Genomic DNA, 22,748 nt, shown 5'->3' with positions numbered 1-22,748 from the left:
AAAAGCCACTGGTTTAGCCAGAACTTGAGGTCCCTCTTTTAATCCATGTTATATGTAGTTTATTTAACAAAATGTCATCAGGGGGAATGATTTATGTCACATTTGTGGATATATCAAAAGTGTATACTTGTTTATATCTTGCTACCAAATTAGAAATTAAAAAATGATTTACAACTGCTACAAGATTTCTTTTATCTTTGAAATAAAGTTATTATTATTTATAAAATTTGATTAATGCTTTACATCAATATTTTAAATTAATAATTTCAGCTAAATGGAAGAAATGTTATGGAATTTACTTATTTCAATTTGAGTACATTTTTTATAGATATTCTTAGTAAATCATTGATTCCAATTGTTCTTATTTCCCATTTTTTCTTAGTGGTCACCCAAATAACAGTCTGATTTTACTGCACAATATTTTTGCTTAATTCTTATCTCTTTCTGTACTCCTGTTTCCAATTTAGTGATAGCAAAACTTAGGGTTTAATTTATTGAATCAGAATGAAAAAGCATTAGAATAAAAAGTCATATCATCTTTTTTCCTATAACTGACCATTTGTATAAACCTGTGTGTTATCAAACTCCACAAATCTTCATTTTACTCATCTACAAAATGGGAATAATAGCTTTCGTTCGAGCTTGTCAGGAAAACTAAATGAGAAAACTCCTTTACAAATATAGTGTTCAATTTCATGTCAGTTATTTTGTAACTGGTTGTTTAATCCTGTGAGAAATATTGTAGCAGATTGTTCAATACATAGGGTTTAGATCCAGGAATAACATAGTTCAAATCTAATATCCATTAACTTTCTATGTGTTCTGATACTTACTTTCTTTATCTTCAGATTATTCATCTGAAAGAATGAGTTAAATATGCTTACAAATGCTAAAATTAAGGTAATAAATTAAAAATTCTTAACAAATTTCCTGAAAAATAGCAAATTTTTATAATATTTTACTTTCTCTAATTTCCAATCCTTTTTCCTTCTTGCTTTCAGAGTAATCTTTTCTTAAAAATATACGTGTGTGATCAAGTAACTTCTCAATAAAGCCCCATAATATCCCAGAAAACATAAAAAACATAAGCTGATAATTTACTTCTGATTATTCATTACATATATAAATCCACAATTCTCTTTATATGTTCTTTCCTCTACCTTACTGTTTTTTTTTTTTTTTAATTTAAATCCATCTAGAAAACATCTATTTCTCTAAGGTTTTTTTAAGCATCACTTAATCTTCATGCCTTATTATACCATTTCCATTATAGATATATTACTCTTTATGATGGCAAGAATTTTTTGCATATTTCTCTATATTTACTTGCATTATATTTATGATTTATAGGGCCACTTTCAATCTTTCTGTTAAACCAATGACAATAACCACAATAAGACTTTTGACTTGTTTGCCTTTATGCTACCACTTCATATCAGAATGATGCACAGATAGTAGGTTCTCAAATGCTAAACTGAATTGTATTTAGGTTGTATAGTTAACATCTAGTCAATTAGCATTCATTAATTTATTCAAGCAATTGATCATCCAAAAATATTTATGGAACTCCCATTATATGCATATTGTAGTCTTATTAGTGGGAGCAATCATTTGAATAAGACTCATTCATCCAGTAACTTATAGTTAATATTACAAGGTAAGAAGCATCAAACAATGTGAATAAAATTTAATAGAGGTAGAAGTAAAAGTAGCTAACAGAATATAAAGGTCAGCCTCCTTTAAAAATGTTGTTGTTGATGGTTTTGATGTTTGTCAAGAAATCCAAGTTAAAAAACAAACAAACAAACATTGAATTCCATGAACTGAAATAAAATTCATGCATGTATGAGTTTGTTGGGATGAAACCAACTACTATGTATACCTATAAAGCTCTAATTTAAAATTTTTAATTAAACAGCACATCAAAAGAACGTAACAGATAAGAAATCTGACAGAAGATTTTCCTATTCTTTATAGGAATGTGTATAAAAGAAGAGAAAATGAGGCAATAGCTTGGTGAGGTATTCAAGCGGAACCATAGGGCTCATTTGAGTTTTTTTTTTTTTTCTCAAAAATATGTAATGAGCTGTACATTCAGAAAAATGAGAAATTATATCCCATCTGATTCAAATGTATGATATGTCAAGATCATTGTACTGTCATGTGTAACTAATTAAAACAAATTTTTTTTTAAAAAAATGGGTTACTGCCCTAAATACATAAACTTACAATTAGCTGACAGTTTTGTGATGACAACTGAAATTAACTTCTAAAGTATGTTGACTTTTATATAATGTTTACATAGTTCTACATAAAAATAGTGCAAATTTTAAAATAATAATAAAAAATATGTAATGAAAAGATGCTTATAACACAGGGAAAATTAATCAACTGAAATTAAACAACATCTTGAAAGGAACAGAGTGTCTTTGTAAATACCACTGAAGAGACCATGCTTTAAAACTCCACCCATACCTTGAAGTTCCATAGATTCTCCAAAAAGTTTCAATCAAATATTATCCATACCCAGGACACCAGCTATGCCACTAGGATGTCAACTTTTAGCACCATGCCGGGAGTAGCATTATCATCTTCATGACTGTAGGCACAGCCTTGACAATGGGTAACCAAATGCTCTGTGAAGCTTTTTTTTTTTTCATTTATTTATTTTATTGGTTGTTCAAAGCATTACAAAGCTCTTGACATACCATATTTCATACATTAGATTCAAGTGGGTTATGAACTCCCATTTTTACCCCAAATACAGATTGCAGAATCACATCGGTTACACATCCACATTTTTACATAATGCCATATTAGTATATGGCATGTGTTCTTTATTACCACTTAAGGTTTTTAATTTTATTTTGTTTCTGTCACCCCTTTCTCCAGTCTATGGTCCCCTCAAGTCAGTCATAAAAATGCAGTATTTTCCAAGCAGCATAAGTAAGTCCGAGATTTTTTTTTTGTTATTATTTTTTTGGGGGTATACATGACAGTAGAGTGCATTTTGACATATTAAACATACATTGAATGTAAAATATTCTAATTAGGATCCCATTCTTGTGTTTATATGTGGTTTATATGTGTTTATACTGGTTGTGTATTCTTGTATGGACATAGGAATGTTATGTCCTTTTCATTTCACTGTCTTTCCTATTCCTATGCCACCTCCCTTCTGTTTATTCCACTTCTTCTAATACAATGAACTTCTATTTTCTCTCCACCCCATGCACACACAAATTGTGTGTTAGTATCCACATATAAGAGAGACTATTTGGCCTTTGGTTTGGGGGGATAGGCTTATTTCACTTAGCAGTTCCATCATTTTCCAAAATGCCATAATTCCATTTTTCATCATGGATGATGAAAAATTGTGCATATATACCACATTTTCTGTATCCATTCATCTGTTAAAGGGCACCTAGATTGGTTCCATAGCTTAGCTATTGTGAATTGTGCTGCTGTAAACATTGATATGGCTATGTCACTATAGTATACTGATTTTATGTACTTTTGGTATAAACCAAGGAGTAGGAAAACTAGGCCAATTGGTGTTTGCATTTCAAGTTTTGTGAGTCTCCATTCTTCTTTCCATAGTGGTTACACCAATTTGCAGTCCCACCAGCAATATACATTTCCCCAAATCTTCGTCAACATTTATTGTTACTTGTATTTTTGATAATTGCCATTCTGACTGTGGTGAGATAGAAAATCAGTGTAGTTTTGTTTTAATTTAATTCAATTTTTGTAGTTCTGGGGATACAACTCAGCCCCTAGCATCATGCTAGACAAATGTAATACCTCTGAACTATGCCCCAGCCCTGCTTTTAAATTTCATTTTGGGTTGCATTCAACAATATGTGTCTCTGTTTTTCTTTTTGTTTCCCTATCTAAAAATGTCCTGGAATTTAGTCGTCTTATTTTGTTTTAGTTATTGTTTATGGTAGAACAATAAATTATGAGACTTCACAAAATCATTCTCAAATGTCATCTCCTTCAATACAACTTCAATAAGCACACTCAGAAATTGTTTCCTGACTCCTCCCTTCAAATGCACTTGCAAACATCTTGACTATCTGCATTTCTTGTTCTCCTACATCATGTTTATTTCATATCCCTCATATCAATGTGAACTCCATGAGGGTCACTACTTTTGTTCTTTCTCTACTGTACCTGGCCTATGATAGAAATGCAATATACTCTTGTTTAAATAACCATTGAAATGATTTTAAAATATTTTTAAGAAGAATTATTTTTTGAATGTGAAAAGTCAAGAAATTGTGATCCAAGTTTCAAGTATTTTCTGAACTTTTAAAGTTTTCAGTTCAGAATTCTCACTTTTCTCTCTACTTTTCATATGGAGACAGCTTCTGTTCTTAAGAATAATTTGATGTGAGCAAGGATATACACAGTTGCATATATACTTACTGATGAAAAGGGAATTCTTTCTGAACTTTTGAATTATATAAAATATAGTCAGAAACCACACATTTGTTTAATTCTTTACTTCCAGCTGTGAAGAAAACAGAAAAGATTTTGCTTCAAGCCAGATGTGATCTTGTAGCCTAGTATAGATGATGAAGATTTTATTGGTGCGGAATTATGGATTATAATACAATTGCTTCTCTGTTTACATACAAAGGGAAATGTTATAGTAAAAAATGATTTTTTTTTTTTTTTGGTGTCTGGGATTGAACTCAGGGGCTCTTGACCCCTGAGCCACATCCCCAGTCCTATTTCCTATTTTATTTAGAGACAAGGACTCACTGAGTTGCTTAGTGTCTTGCTAAATTGCTGAGGCTGGCTTTGAACTCAAGATATTCCTGTCTGGTTAGGTCCTTTAGTCACAGCAGTGAAAACTGACTAAAACAAGAATTTAATGAAGACTTTGTGGTACAAGGAAATAATCTAATTACAATTTCAGTTCTCTAAATTGGAATTAACAGGAATAATTGCTAACTCTGCTACTGTAATTTTCCTGTATATAGTTATTTTATGAGCATGTTTTGTTTGATTTGTTGCATTTGTATCCCATGATGATATTTTTCTGAAAAATCAATATTTTTGACATTTAAAAACCCTTTATAAAATTAAATTTGGGAACTACTTCTTTATACTTTAAGATTTATTCCTAGTTTCCTATCATTTATTTTATAAATAATCTTTTAAAAATATAATAGAGTAGTTCTTTCAGTCTGAATCGTTAGTCAAAACTCTGGATTAATGATTTTCTTTTAAAATAACTTTTGTGGTTTATACATTTGATTAATCTATCCTTGACACAAAAATGCACTAGAAAGGAACCCAGGGAGCATTCTTAATTTGATATACAGCACAAAGCCTGAACAATTTGCAGGCCTGGAAAGTTAAAATACTAAACAAAAATTAATAAATGGAGGTGTTCTTTTTATTATTTTTCTATTTCCTGTGACTGTTTAAAATAGAATGGTTATAGAAATAAATTGTGTGTACTTAACCTAATAATTCAAATAATTGACAGCAAAAGGATACTTTTTATTAATCAAATATCTTCATTTTTCAAAGTTCATTCAAAAATCATTTTTTTTCTCAGTTACCCATGGAACAGAATACATTCTTATAATTCCTAATATAAATGTCTTATACCATTTTGTAATTGTGTTTCTTTGGGCTATTTCTTAAAGAGAGCTATGTACACTATTTCAGCAATCTGGCAAATACCATTAATAATACTCGAATTCTTACATAAAATATTAATTTTTTCATTTTATTTTTAGCATACAACCATATATATTTGTAATAATTGGGAAGTCATAAAAATAGAATTCACATTTTATGTATGAAGTCTTATGGAAGCATCAACCTTTGTGTGTGTGTGTGAGCGTGTATAATATATGTATAAAAATATAAAATTAAACAAATACGCACAGACACTTGAAAGTTGATGCAGAATATATATAAAAATATATTTTTTCATATTGTTTCATATTATTTCAGATGATTTCTCTACAAAGTTTGTTAAATATTATTTATACATTTTACAAATGAATAAATATGTTTATGTGTATCAGATCAAATGTAAATATTGAAATAGTATAAAATATGTGTCACTTGGGTCTCAAAATTAATATTCTACCATGTTATAATATCTTTATGCCAGATATGAGTTAATGAATGAAGAATTTAATATAATATAAAACTTATTATTTATTTATACTACTTTATGTATTGATTTTATGATATCAATTATTTTGACTTATTTGTATGAAATAGAGTGTAATCAGGCTAGTAGAGACAGTGAGTAGGAAATTTTGGAAGTATTTGTGAGTCATGGCACTCTTGAAGTAACTCACAAATACTTCCAAAAGTATCTGTGAATACTTTCCTAAATAAATTGTCACATAGATTTATAATGGAAATATATGAAAAGAATTTTGCACCAGATATATATAGTGGAAGAGATTTGGTGATAAACTAGCTGTCTACAATGAAGTAACCTTATAGTCATTTCAATCAGTAAAGTGAATGTACATGAAACATCATGATTATCATTTGAAAGCACGATACTGACTGGAAAAAAAGCACTATATAATACATTGGTATGGATATATATATATATATATATATATATATATATATATATATAGATATATATATATATATATATATGGATATATATATGGATATATATATATATATATATATGGATATATATATATATATGGATATATATATATATATTATATATATATTCAATGTAATTATCATTGATTATGAAATAAAAGGTCATAAAATCCTAAATTGATTAATGAATTATTTCAAAATAACAAGAGGGAAAAGAATATTATATTAAATGCCTTAACTGCATTATTTAAGTACTTTTCTCCCAATTTTTGCTCTTCTGTAGAGATATTCTCCTATTTAGTACCAGATTTTTAATAAAATCATTTTAAAACATGTTTTGACTGCTCTCAAATAAAAGGTTCTATAAACTATAAACTTACAAATTTGAGAGGAATTTCTCCCTGGTTGCTTGCTGCCTTCTAGGAAGTAGATTGCTATAAACCCAAGTTTTATCTATATTTTTTAAAACACAAGGATGTCTTAGAACATTAAATTACTCGAAATATTTGGTTATTAAGTCTTATTTTTTTGAGCAAGTAATCTCGAAGAAATTAAGGGTTATACATTTATGGTTAAACAACAACTGCTATTTTAAAATATGATAATAGGTTATTTTCTTAAAAGGTAAATTTAATTAATAAAAAATCAATGTGATTGTCAAAAAAATTCTGAGGAAGCTTTTTGATTGATTTCTTCTTGTCACCTTCAATGTAGTACTATCTGGGGGAAAACTAGTATGCAAAATTTTATATGAGTTTTCTCTCAAGGTTGTAGAAAGATACCTGCTCTGTATATGTCCTTAAAATTGTCTTTAGGAAGAAAAACAGTTTGTTGTCTTTGCAGTGGTCTCAGTAACAATGGCAGCAGTTAGAGCCACTTGCTAAAGAAGTCATAGTGGGGAAGCAATCATATTAATGTACTTTCAGTAATAATAACAGGCAATGTCCAGTGGCCAATAAAAATAATCGTAAAAAAAGATAATTGGTTTTATGGATTTTCTATGATGACAGAGGAGAAAAATGAACACAGATCAAATAAAAAAGAATTGTATTTGGTTAAAACATGCCAATTAAAAATAGTGCAATATTATTCTTTGAGGTCCTTAATGTCAAATTAATTTTTAAAATAATGTCTGAAAACATTAAGGAGACAGATTTAGATTCTGTAATTCTCAATCATAATTTTCTCTTGATGTTTTAAGGTATAAAAGTATATTTGGGTTTATTGCTTTCCAGACTAGCTACTGTACTTCTAAACTGCATTACTCTATTATAAATTTTGCATTCATCTAAAAATGAGCCAGATGTAAATCCACAGGTGGTTATAAAGCTTTTATCCTTTGGTGTCCCCTCTATTATTTGGAAGAGAAAATTATGATATATCTATTTCAAGAACAGATTGAATCTCAGATGGCATTTGGGGATACATTTTTAGAATTTTCCAAAGTAAGAACACATGCAGCCATAATGGTAATCACAACAGAGTGTCTTAAACCATTTAATTCAGGTGGAAGATATTAATCAATGTTGTACAATATTTTAACTTAGGTCAAAAAATTCCATGACATTTAGAAGCCATATCCAAGTGACATAGTGTGCATTGCCTGTCTGGGACTGTCACCTGGGAAGATGATGCTTAGTTTTTACCCAGCAGGGAAAATAACAGCAGCAATAACAGCACACCCCTACTGTTAATCTCTGGGCACACTTTATCCAGGATTACAGTTTAGCAGTCAGGAAATTGTTTAAATACGTAGGAAGGCAACATAATCTTCCTAGGTGCATGCCCCAGGAAAGAATTGCCTGAAACCTATAGACTTTCCTTAATAATTGGAGTACTTTGTAAAATTTATTGATTTACAAATATTTTTAGTTAGAAAGCAGTACTTAGGAAGCACTCATTTGTAAGGCACATGGAACATCTTGTATTAATCTATTTTTTCCTACATTAATTCCCCTATAATATATAAGAGCACTAAGTGGAGCTGAAATACTGAGAGGAACATGAAACTATGGGAAGCATTACCAAAAAGGATCTTATGCTAAATTTTACTATTATTTTTATTAGCCATATTAAAACACAAAGTAAAATTTTACAATGTATCTATTAATTGATTTTTTCTTAAAAAAATAACACTCTAAATCAGTTTTGAAGATGAGGCCTATAACTTATTTGCCTACAATTATGTTCTCTCCAAAATTTGGATTGGGTTCTACATATTCCTAAAGATACCAGTGCATAGTTATTTATTTATTTATTTTTAAATGAACACAAAGAATTGTAATCAGAGACACAGGAGAAAAACATATCTTCTCTGTATATAGGCACTAAAACAGAAAAAATTGTTTTTTCCTAAATCCAAATTTTTCTCCTATAGTCCATATCTCTTTGAATTACACCAATAACCAGACTTGTTGTACATAATTTTATGATTTTTAATAGTCACATATAAATCCTAAATGATTTTCCTGATTTACCTACTTATCCACACTGAACTTCCTAAATAAGGAAGTTATTTATCATGTGATTGAATGAATGCTGTCTTACTGTAATTGTTCTGCAGTTATGCCTCTTTTCAATTTGTGTTCCATATTGCCTCTAAAGAGATATTCTTAGCAAATATTAGATAATCCTCTTCCTTTGTTACAAATGAATTACATTGTTTTCCTTATAGTACACACTTTAAATAACTCCTTGCAATGTGTTTTCATTTTCTAGTTAATTCCTTTCACAATGACCTAAAGAACATAGAATTTATTAACTCATAAGGTAAAGTGGGTTAAGGGCTGGCCCATCCCAGTACTCATTCTACTGATGACCAAAATGTACAATTTCTACTTATCTGTCCTTTATCTCTAATATAGTTTCAATTTTATTTTAATGCATGTTTTATTCCTAAAATAGTCATTATATCGGCATGAACTTTCATCCATATTTAAGAAAAGTAAAGTAGTTTTTAAATGAAAGCTGTCCTGAGCTTCTTCTGATTTGGAATATAAGGGTATGTGCCCATTGCTAGAGCAATAACTCTGACCAGGGAACAGATTTTCTGATTAGATCAGCCACTGGAACCATTCATGACAGATAAATGTAGAAGACTATTGATGGGGCAATAACCACAATGTTCTCTGCATGCTGCCTAGTGGCAGAATGGTACCATTTCTCCATATTGTGTTCATTCGTACATTCATACATTATATTTTATGGAAGTGGCAGAGTATATTTTTCAAACACTTTGAACATAGTATGCTCCATCCTCTATGTTCCTATAAAGTCCTTCTCTCAAACTTTTACACTCCTATTTGAGTTACCTAATGAATAAAATATAGGGTAAGCGAGAGTACATAACATGACATGTAAGTCTTGGTGGTGAAAATGTGATATATATCTGCTTTGGTCTCTGAAGATACTGGCCCCAGGAAGCAAGTCACCAACCATGAGGAAAGCCAGACAACACGAGAAAGGCACTTATATTCTTTTTATTTGTTTACTTGCTCCTTTCTTTGCCTTGTTTTTTCTCCCCCCTACTCTCCTCCTTGTTCTCTTTCTTCTTTCCTTCCCTTCTCTCCCCCTAACCGTGAATGAAAACTACGTATCTAGCCACAGTCAATTTATAGCATCAAGCAACATTCATGAGTGAGAAAGAAGTCAGTGGGAATACAGTCCTAGTCACAATCTGAATAAGAACTCTCCAGAGGCCACTAAAAAATATTCTCCAGCTGAGACTGGAAAATTTCAGTACTATGAAAAACCAATACAATGATTTTTATTATTTTAACCTATTAAATTCTGAGTATTTTATTTCAAACAATAGAATACAAGAACACATCCACACTAATCCATCTTTCAAAAGCTACTTCATCTGTAAAAATGTATTTCTTTGTCATTTTTACTCACTTGTTATTATTTATTTTATTCATTTTATTCTCCTAAAACAGGTTAAAGAAATTTTACAAATATTATGCATTGAATCTATTGTTTATATGTTTCTCTGACTCCAGATTGAAATCATTGAGGAAACAGTTTATGTAAAATGCAATTTGTTTTGCTGTGGAGAGTGTAGGTTATTTCAGCATTGTTCTATAAATATTGGTTGGATTAACTAATCAACCCTTCAATCAATTACCATAACTAAGAATTAACATAAATATCTGTACTTATTGTCACTTCTTTAGATCACACATTTCCATGTATATAATAATGAAATTTCAATGTTTCCATTACTGAGGTCTATTACTTTTACTTTTTAAAAAATATGGCATATTTACCATTTCTGGAATAAAGTTTATATGGAAATTGAAACTTAATTTTTAGGGACATGATACTATTCTTAATTGCCAAAATCATTCTTGAGAAGAAATTGCTAATAACATTACCATTTGCCTTTCTTCTATTTACATGTGGATTTGCATTTTGTCTTTCTTCTTAGGTGCCTGGAACTCCTAATAACAAATGTTATAAAAGGTAGTGTAGAAATGTCTCCTAAAGATTGTGTAAATTCAAACTATTGTCAGTTAGTTATTCTTCCTGATAATTAACATAATTTCATTTATTGGTTCATAAGTTGCAACCATTTATTTATTGCTCTACAATTCTTTCTTTTTCATCACAGCTTTCGACTTGATAAAGTTTGTCCATAATTTAAGAAATTTTAATTTTGTTGTATATAAAAACATGTATTATAATCATTATTTTCAGTGACAATATTATCCTTCCTCATTACTTTGTTTTGTAGTCTAAGCAAAAATATTGTTCAAATATGAATGATTCCAGTCTTCATAGGTTATTATCTTTGTATCACATTGAAATTATTGAGACAATTTGAAAAAATATCTGTTAAACTATTCCACAATACTTTTATTTTATTATATTGCAATGAGTAATTTTTCATGATATGGTATCTTCTGCCTTCAAAGAGAAAATAATTCTGTACAATAAAATTGTTCTCAACGCAAGAGATATTTAAAATAGAGTGTTAAAAGAGTAATGTGGAGGGAGAGACATTTCCATGTTGAGAGAATTATGGGAGACCAGGTAGGGTATGATTATTTTAGCCTGGCTTTGAAATCTTGTTATGATTTGCACATATGATTATGACTGAAGGACTTTGGAGACTGAAATTATGAAAGCAGATCATAAAATAGGAAATCACTGCTGGGCATGTTGCACTATCACCAATAGAGTATATGAAAAGACAGTAATAGAAGGCAGAGAAACTACAAGTTTGGAGATAGGAATGAGTAAAAGATTATAGCACTAATAAAAATGTGAAATTCATGTTCAGGAACTGATGGTTGAAAACATGACGAGTTCAGTATTCATTTGTAGTGTTTAAGATGCTGACTGGGTACCAGGTGTTCAGAGTTGTAGAGAATTGGGAATGTAGGACTATAATTAGGGAGATTTGTTGTAGTTACAGATTTAAGTACAGGATGTGTGGATATATGTAGAAATATAGCTAGATAGGTAGATATAAATTAAAAATCCAAAATGAGATATAACACTTTATTTTTGGAATGAAATAAGTTTTTTTTTAACTAGATCATTTTTTTCACCATTACTTAAAAATCTTTTGTTCTAGCCATGGGTAGAAAATGCAAAAAACAAGGTGATTTGAGTTTGAAGCCCTGTTTGGTTTAGCTAGCAGTTTTTAAAATGCTAAATTTTGGCAAATCTTAAATATCATGAATAATAATTCACAAATTTATGATATTTTTCCTGCAACCTTAAATAACCTGAGCTCAAGACTTCCATCTATAATCAACTTTATGTATTCATTGCTTACCACAATTGCCTTGTAAATTTATTCACTCACTTTTTCATTTGTAAAATACATGCATTATTCAGGATGCAATGTTACATCTTCAGAGTATGTTAAGTGGCTATGACATAGCAAATATTACATAATAAGTAGCAGAAGACAAATCTATATAGCACCATACTACAAATAAGTAATGACTGTAAATATATCGTTGGGTGCTGGTTCAGTGGTACATGCCTGTAATCCCAACAGCTCTGGAGGTTGAGGCTGGAGGATCGCAAGTTCAAAGCCACCCTAAGCAAAAGTGAGGTGCTAAGCCACTTAGAAAGACCCTGTCTCTAAATAAAATACAAAAAATAGGCCTGGAAATGTGGCTCAGTGGTTGAATGTCTAGTTGGAATTCGATCCTTGGTACCCCTCCCCCCAAAAAACTGTATAATATCATTTTTCAATATCTTGTGGACTGATATGGTTAAAAAATAAATATAAATTAGAAAAAATAAATAATATTATACACAAAATAATGTATTACTAAAGTAATTAAATTATTGTTTTCAGCAAACATAAAATTACATTTCACTAAATGTAATTAAAATAAACTTAACATGATAAAAAGGAAACAAAACAAAATGTACAAGCACATGTGAATCAATTTGATGTTTGTTTTAATCATAATCATATATTATTATTTTAATCATATACAAAACAATCTTACAAAATATATCAATAAGAATAAAAAATGAGATTTTAATGCAAATTCACCTAGTTTAATGTACTCGATTTTAACATTTATCTAAAAGGAAATATAAGATGTTTTATTTTTAAATTTTTCTTCATCCTTTAAAAGTACTAAAATTTATTCTGGCTTAAGATAAAACAAGTAAGAAGAAAACAGAATGTTTCAAAAAGGAACTTGTAAGTGCTTCAGCATAAAATAAGACACTTTATTACATGAGTGCTTTAGATTATCATAAATTTTTTTCAGTGAAAGAAATTGATTACAAATCCTAAATTTCTAATAAGTGACGATGTTCTTAGACTGCCAAGTAAATTTGAAATGCTTCCTTAAATATAAGTTGCTTAGGTATCATCATTTTCTCTTTTGATTATTATGATCAAATTACAGAATATCTCTTAATATTCTTTAAAAATATGAAGAAATTATATTTTTATAAATCCTCAATTTTAATTTTTAAATTTGTCTTGATAGTGGAAATCATGTACTTCTCCTATGAACAGAGGTTATCTATGCTCTAATATATTTGAAATTATAAGACAAATGAACAATCATCCACATCTTGAAAAGTTGCAATTAATTTTCTCTCTTACTGTTCAGAAAGCCTTTTCCAGAAATTTCTATCTCAAAAACCTTTGTACTTAATTATATAACAATAGCTATTCATGATCATATTCTAGTAAATTACATTATAAAGAGAATAATCTCAACAATAATCTCAAAACTATTATTTTGTAATTTACGAATACTCTGTAGAATTCAGTTTATACTTGGTTTTTATCTTGACTTTGTTGATGATGAGGGAATATGTTGATTTATGTTACTTCAAGCTACTTAGATGGTAACTACTCTGAGCATTTTACTATTGTCACAGCTGCACTATTAGAACATTTTCCTACACAAAACTTTTAATCAAGTATCTGCTATATACCTCAGAGTATATATTATATGTAGTATCTGTTATATACCTCAGAGATAATTGTGGTTGTTGGATGAAATTTGGCATGGTCATTTTTTGGATAATTATATAATGTTATACTATTATCAAATTGCCAAATAAAAAGTTTATTCTTAGTGTTATTTGCTCCATGTGCCAGTGTTCCCTATTGTTATACATTTACTAAATCAGTTTTATTCTAGTGTAACTGCACAAGAAGTCTTGTTCTTTTCCCAGAGTCATCTCCAGACATTTTCAGGGATACTTATTTAATATAATCTTTTAGAAATTTCTCAGCTACTGTGTTTGTGTGTGTGTATGCACGTGTGCATGTTTTGTTCTTTATTTTCAGTCTCTCTCTCTCTCTGTGTATGTGTGTGTATCTTTCAGAATTTATCTCTCATACAACAATTAACCAGAATATTTTTTAAACAACATAGTTAGCTTTAGTATTTCACCATCAATTATGGCTGCAAAAAACAAAATTCAGTTATGTGAGGAATTACACTTCCAATTAAAACTAATATCATCTACTTTGGTATTTATTTCTTTGAAATCACTTCCACTGATAAGTTGATTTAGTCCTATCATATATACAAAAATGTGTCTTTTATTGGCAAAAATCTCAGAACAGCTTTTTTATCATCAGTAAATTTGGATTAAAAACAAATAATACAAATTTGTTTCCTAATTTAGCTAATGATGTTGAAGTATATATTTAAAATTAATAGCTTGGTTAAAATAAAATGACTATTAAAGTTAAAAATTGTATATTTTTATATTATTTTATATTAGTTTATGTTAGTGTAGATGGATGATCTAACATTAAAACATCCCATGCTATATAGGTGTTCTGTCTATGCAATTGAATTCAGCTGATTCCACATGTGATATTACCATGTCAACGAGAAAATCCACCAATTCCATACTTCTATATAATACATCAAATTTTTATAGGAAATTCCAAACATTGCCAAAAATGAAAATTATTATTGACTGATAAAGTGTAGAAATCATGGACTGATTTATCCATGGTTCAAACTTTGAGTGGAAATGGCATAAAACATAAATGAGTGTTATGGGTGGGATATCAGGTGTCCCTCAAAACCTCCTCTTAATGCATAAGTTTTCAGAGGTGAAATGATTAGATTTGTGAGAAATGTAACCTAATCACTCCATTATAATTTTAAGGGACTGAATGGGTGGTAACTGTAGGCAGGTAGGGTATGGAAGAAAGGGGAAGATCAGGGACATGCCCTGGAATAATGCATTTTTCTTGTGACTTGTGCTGCCTTATTTTGGGACCAGAGAAATGGAGTCAGCCATCTGTGAACTGAGAACTCTGAAACCATGAACCCCAAATAAATTTATCGTTCTTTAAATAGTTCTTGGGTATTTGGGTCACAGCAATGCAAGATATGACTAAAAAATTAGAGCATAAGTTTTTTTTAATTGGAAAATAAAAACAATATTATTGAACATATAGCACTTTAAATGCTGAGTGTATTGTGAATTGTCACATAATGTAATTAAAGAAGTTTATAGAAGACAATTACATAATTAAATGTGTTTTGAGTAGAAAAATTAATCTGAGACATAGAAATATGGTGAGAATAAATATCAATATATGTCTTATATTTATTCCATATTTGGGTAAGCAACTGATAAATAATATAGTGTTTTGAGCATGGAAATTAAAGGGATACATCATTTGGCTCTGTGTTAAGTGTAACTAATAGATACATACAAGACACTGATTTAATATGCAAATCAGTTGGAGGCCATTGCAAATGGCAGTAACTTCAGAAGAAGATTTATGTTAACTTAAAAATAAAAGGCAGATTCAAAAGAGTAAATAATGAGTAAAATCAGCTTTACTTGGTAATTAAATGTCTATCAGTAAGAATTTTACTTTTAAGAAAATATTTCAAACTTTGCTTAAGCAATGAAAATGAGTTATAATTTGAACCACAGGGAAAGAAAGTACAGATAAAAGCCAGGAATCCTTATTCCCTTTTAAAACAGTCAAATTCATAGAACACTACTAATTTACTTAATAAAATAAAGTTTTGCAGTGCTTTTGTATATAGAATAAAATATATATACTTTGTTTATGCAAAGTCAGCCGACCCAATGCAGGGAACACAACCAGTTCTCAATAAATATAGATTTTAAGTCACTGCTTAGCATTTTTCAATAGAATATTTCTTTGATTTGAAAGTAGCACAATCTCTTCAAGATTTACTTAATTAACCTACAATATGGTACATGTGCTATGTTTCTGCATCTGTGGACTAATCATGGCCAGAAAGGGATTAACTCCCTTCCCTCTAGACCAAGGCCTTTTTTGGGAAAAAATAAAACAAAAATAAAATCAATGAGCTGTTCTCAGGTTTAGAACAGCTTTCTTAGGTGACAGTCTATTGGAGGAGTTATAATACCTAATAAGCATCTCTTGATATATATGGTAGTCTCTGTTGGATGAGGACTAGCTACTGGGAAATGTAAGGATATAATTGCTGTTTTAACCAATGGAAATCATAATCCCCAAAATGGCATGTTATCTTGTCAGTAAAGGAATGAATATCTGGTTACCATATTGTCTCCTTGGAACTAGAAACTCTTTATGTCTGAAGGATTGCTAAGAATCCCAGGTTTGATATGCTAAGGAAATCTTACTTGCTTACTTGGACAAATGAGTAGGACCACTGATTTGGGACCATTAGTAGACTAAGTACCTAAGTGTTGAGAGCCACAGCCGAAGGGGCCCCAGCAAACTTCCAGGTGCCCGCTGATGATTGGCTCACAGCGGCCCCAGCAACATCTAGCTGGTTGGCTCCTCTGCGGTGATGCTCATTGGGCTGTTTCCCTGCCCTTTCAGACCAGGGAGCTGCTCATTGGGGGACTTTTTTGGCTCCACCCAGGTGACCCAGCCAATCGGCCTCAAGAGCAGGAGGATTGTGGGAGGTGGAGAGAAGCTTGGGTGGGAGAGAGAGGCTGGTGGGAAGCCGGTGGTGGCAGTTGAGGCTCTGAGGGTTTTTCCTGAGAGGCTGTTTTGTTTGGCGTGTGTGGTTCTAAAAATAAAGTTAGTTTCTTTTGACAAGTGGCTCCTGATTGTGCCCAGCCAGACTGCGGCACCTAAGAAAGTGACTGTACCTGGAGATGAGATCTTAAAAGAGGTGATTGAATTAAAATGAACGTGAATGTAATGCAATATGATTGGTGTTTTGTTAAAAGGAAATTTGTATATTGACAGTGAGAGAGGGAAGATTATATGGACAAACTTGGAGAAGATATTCATCATTAGGTCAAGGACCAAGGCCTCAAAAGAACAACCTTATCTTGAAATTCCACCCTCTAAAATGGTAAGAATACGAAATTTTGCTGTTTCAGCCCACTCAGTCTATGGTCCTTTGTTAAGAAAGCTCTAGCAAACTAATAAAACTACCAGGCTAATTGTCACTAAAATTCGGTGTTCACATATTGTTTAGTTTCTTAACTTTGTCCTTCGTGGTACAAAATTTCAGGTTTGCCTTTGTCAAAAATTAATTAAAATATAAGCATAAAATAATATATATAATACATAATCATGATTTTATATTTTATAGAACATCATTTTTGGTAACTTTTAATTATATCTATAATGTTTATCCTACTTTAACTGGTCGGTATAGGTATAAAAAATATGCATTTATGTGAATTGGTATCAAAAATTGTACATGAAATATGCTTTATTTAAAATTATTTTAAATGAATTAAAGGCAAAATTAAGCTTTTTGACAAGAAGTGTATTTTTTTCTCTACTGTTAATAGTTAAGTTTTAGTAGTGCCATGAGACACATCTCTAAAATATTCAGCAGAAAAGTATAATAACTTTAAATGAGGTTTAAAGTAATTTTTCACAAAAGAGGCATTAAGGCTTCAGAAATGAATTTGGTATTTGGAAAAAAATATATAAAAACTGCATTCCCTAAATGATTTTTATAATATTAGTGAGAGCTAAAGTGAAACAAAATATTCAATTATGAGGCTAGCTATGTGATCACTATCAGCACAGAATAAAAATACTTTATAGACCTATTTGGCTTAGGATAAAACATGTAAGAAGAAACAGAATGTTTTGAAAAGGAACTTGTAAGTGCTTCAGCATAAAATGAGACACTTTATTACATGGTTACTTTAGATTATCTGATGAATTCCATGAGTGATCAACTCTGTATTTTAATTTATAAAATTTTGAATGTGAGCTCTTATATATTAAAATTTATTTAAATATTAACTTAATATTTGTATATATATTTGTGTATATACATATATGTGAAATATGATTGTTCAGTGCTTAGTCATTAGTCAAAATTTTTGAAACTCTTCTGTTCTCTGTAGAGTGTTACTCTGAAATTAATACTCAATCACCCCCTCTCCTCCTTTTAACAAGTCAGAAAAAAATTTCACTTGGTAAAATGAATTCCAATGGGTCAAAATCAGTACTTTCTGAAGTATCATCATATACATATACATGCCTAAACTAGACTTCTGAGTACAATAAAGAGTTTAATGATAGTCTCATGATAAAGCTTCATAGCATTATGTCAGATCCATGTAATAATAGACCTATCATTTATTATTTGGAAAAAAGTTATTAGGATTAAAAAAAAACACAAGTGCAATTTCTCTGTGCTTCAATTTTTCTGCTTAGAAAATTAAAAATTCAACTCTAATGTGATTAAAAATTGTATATTCCTGATTTATCATAAAATATACTATATACTTATATATGTACACTAATATGAATATTATTTGTATGTCACATAAAAAGTATTAGTATATACACACATAAATACATATAGGGAGAATAAAAAGCAAGAAAGAGACACAGACAGACACAAAAAGAGAAAGAGACAGAGAGAAGGTACACTACAAGAAGACTATTCCAGAAGTAATGGAAAAGAAAAGATCACAGATGAATTAATTTGAATTTTAATCAAATTATCTTAATACATTTAAAGCAGAGCAAGAGCAAAGGGAAAGAAGTTTAGTAGGTAAATCTATTTAAGACAGTGTGCAGGCAGGATGCAAGAACCACACTTCCTAAATTCTGTACTGTATGGTTTCCATGTGTATTGTTCCTCTTCTTGCTGTTTCAGACTTCCTCACTATGGTGATGACTTGAACTTAAAAATGAGAGGACAAAGTCTGAAGTTAACCAAATTTCATACTTGTTCAATAGAAAGAATGCAGATGCAAGTATATCTGGGGGCAAATGTAATTTTCAGATAACCTGATGAGCAGCTAGTATTTTATTGCTGTATTTTGGACAGAAGACACATAAGGCCAGAGTCTCTGTCTCCAAAGAGAAGCTAATTTAGGGCAGATAGAGCTGGTAATATGGAAGCATCATTAAATATCATATATATATATATATATATATATATATATATATATATATAAAACTTTATTTACACTTTGGTTCAACTCACATGTATTTCATTTTATGTTATTTTTTGTCTACTCCAACTTACAGGTTTATTTCTAGATCTATACTTATCATAACTTGTAGGTTTATCTGTGTCACAGCTATTTGATTACTCTCTATACTTGGTTTCATATTTCCTCTGTGTTTATTCCTCTTGTTAAATTCTTCTATTCCCTATACCATAATAAAATATTTTAGAAAATACACAATATAATGTTATATAGAAATTGGCAAGGTGATATAAAACTGCACTTAAAAGACACTCTATTATAATCTTTCAGTTTTTCAAACTCTTCTTTTAATCATTTCTGCAACAGTTTTACACACTTCTAGAAAATCTCCACCCTAAGGTGACCTGCCTCTCATAAGTATAAAATATTTAAAGTTAAGTGTGCCTCTGGTTTAGTCTAAAGTAAACACTTATAGATTGAAAATGTCTCTGAATCACTTTGAAGTACTTTTAAACATACTTCAGTGACTCAAAACAAAAATTTTGGATGGATTTTCTAGTAACAGCTTTTGTGGATGTTTAGCTCTTTGATTTTTAGAAGTTGAAAAAGATAATTGATATTTTCATCTTGGAAAACTCATGTTCATGATGCCAGAAACAACTGTTTACAAATACAGGATATAAAGTAATGAGGACATTTTACTACTTTAGTAAATGTATTAAGTAAGTATCTACCCACTTGTCAAGGTTTTTCATCAGTGTGCATTGAACTTATTTAAATTAGCATTTTGACTGTCAATATAAACTAAAATATGTAGAGATATACTTTGACATCTTTTATCCAAAATGAAATTGTAACAAAAGTGATCAGAGGTTTTGGACAATACTATAGCAAAAATAATTATTTTTTCCAATGAATTTATTACAGGAAGCTGAACCTCCCTGTGCATATCAATAAAATTACAGAGCAGACCCAGTAACATTAACAATGTTCTAACTTTTGCACATGTGCTACTGCCATACAGCTTATTGTTGTGCTTTTTAATTTAATACACATATTTATTTTGCAAACTATGCCTTTTAATCCCCATCTTACCAATAATTTACTGTTATCTCAAAAGTTAAATATTCGGTCACAAAACCATTCCATGGCTAATCTAGGAATGAAGGACATGATTTTCTAATTTCAAAGGCTCTATGTTTCTTCTCATAAATACTTCTTTTCTTGGATTACCTGTTTATAGTGAAGTTTAGGTTATTCCAACCTCTGTATCACTTATGTCACTATTTCCTGTAGACAGTTCTATCTGTATAGAGTGCTCTATTACTATCACAATGTATCACTCTATGATTCCTTTAGTTCTAATTATGGAGTTTTTCTTACATATTTATTATAGAAATGTTCAGGGCTATTCAAAATCATAAAAATAATAAATAAATTTTATTATATTCATCATCCACTTCAATAGTTATCAATTCACGGCTATATTTGCTTCACCTATATCACCAGCTGATTCTTCCAGTCTTAAACATTTCATCTATAATTTTAGAGATACTTAAAAACAAAAAAAAAATCTTCTTTTATAAACATTATCTCACATTTATCACACTTAGGAAATTAATAACAATTATTAACTTCATTAAATAAGCAATATTTAAATGTCCTTGTGTTATAGCTCTAAAATTATTATTTTCTCTTCCCCTTTCTCCTTCTCCTTTTATTGATTCAAAAGAACATCCATTGTATTTGTGTACTATATCTCTCTTGTAAGTTATAAATATTATATAACAATTCGTTGTGAAACTCAGGGAATGTATTTTTGATAAATTCAGCTAGCGTTGCACATTCTTCTTAAATTTCACTGAACATTAGCTAATTAAGACTGGGTTCAGTTAGGTTGGTCTAGTCTTATCTGTAAGTCTCTCACTCTCCTCCAATATGAGTAGAAGAGTCTAGGAAGTTATTATTTCAATAATGAACTTAGAAGAGAGGGTTCCACAGTTTACTCTAAGTAATTAGTCTCTTTATTGCAATAAGTCACAAACATTCACATCCCAGGACTACTTAACATTGAAATTGTCAAGGACATTTTGATTATGCAACTTATATTTATTAGGATTTAGTATATTAAAAATTGCAAATGAAAAGTTCTAAATATTTATAAATTTAAAAATTGGATGGGCTGGGGATGTGGCTCAAGCGGTAGCGCACTCGCCTGGCATGCGTGCGGTCCGGGTTCGATCCTCAGCACCACATACAAACAAAGATGTTGTGTCCGCTGATAACTAAAAAATAAATATTAAAAAATTCTCTCTCCTCACTCTCTCTTTAAAAAAAATAAAAATTAAAAAAAATAAAAATAAAAATTGGAGTACAAATAATCATAGAAAAAAATATAGAAAATATTAATATTTAGAACTGAGAATTGGTGTATTTAATTTCTTTTTCAGATAACTGTAGATAATCTTCTTAGATACTATACAAAACTCAATAGGTGGTACATTGCTAAAGGTCAGTAACTGTTAGAATCTTCGACAAAAATAATTAGTACCTTGTACTCAATGAAAAATCATTTTCCATCTTGCACCTAGATTGGCTTGAAACACCATGATTTAAAATTTGGAAAAATACTGATATGCTGAGTTGTGCAGATCTTCTAAATTTTGACATCTTTAAAAAATGCATTTAAAATTTTTATTCTAATCTTATTGTCAATCTCTTAAGAAAGTCTCAAATATGATGTGTTATACCAAAATGAATATTACACCAAGACCCTTGAATAACTCTCAGACCATACCGTTTTATGCCAATAAAGCCTTTATTGCTGGCCAGCGGTGGACACTCTACTCTAAAAGCGAGATGGTCAGAATGATGCGCCTGCCTTCAGTTGGTCTCATATTTAAGCCAAAAAACCACATTTGGGGGTTTAGCCAATGTAAGCAAGCAAGTACAGAAGCTGAATTGGGAAGTTAACAAGACAATGCAATGGGTACATTGGTATATTTCCCACAGGACTTTCCAGGTTGGCATAGCAGCAAGCAAGCAGAAAGGAAGTGGGTCAAAATGACCCTAGTTGAGTACAAGTTAGAGAATGGTTACTAACGTCTAGACAATCAATTTCTGACAAGGTACATTACCCAAGAAAAATGGAAAGCAAAGAGAACAACTTTAAATTGTGCAAGAATTGCTATTTTGTGTTGCCAAGTATGTTATGCTAGGCAACTCTTAATGGGTACAGAGGTGGGGCTTTTCCATGGGAGAAGCATTTCTTACATGATATGGAG

The sequence above is a fragment of the Marmota marmota genome, unplaced genomic scaffold, assembly GCF_001458135.2.
Source record: "Marmota marmota marmota unplaced genomic scaffold, marMar, whole genome shotgun sequence".
NCBI classification, from domain to species: Eukaryota; Metazoa; Chordata; class Mammalia; order Rodentia; family Sciuridae; genus Marmota; species Marmota marmota.
This window is presented reverse-complemented; position numbering follows the sequence as displayed.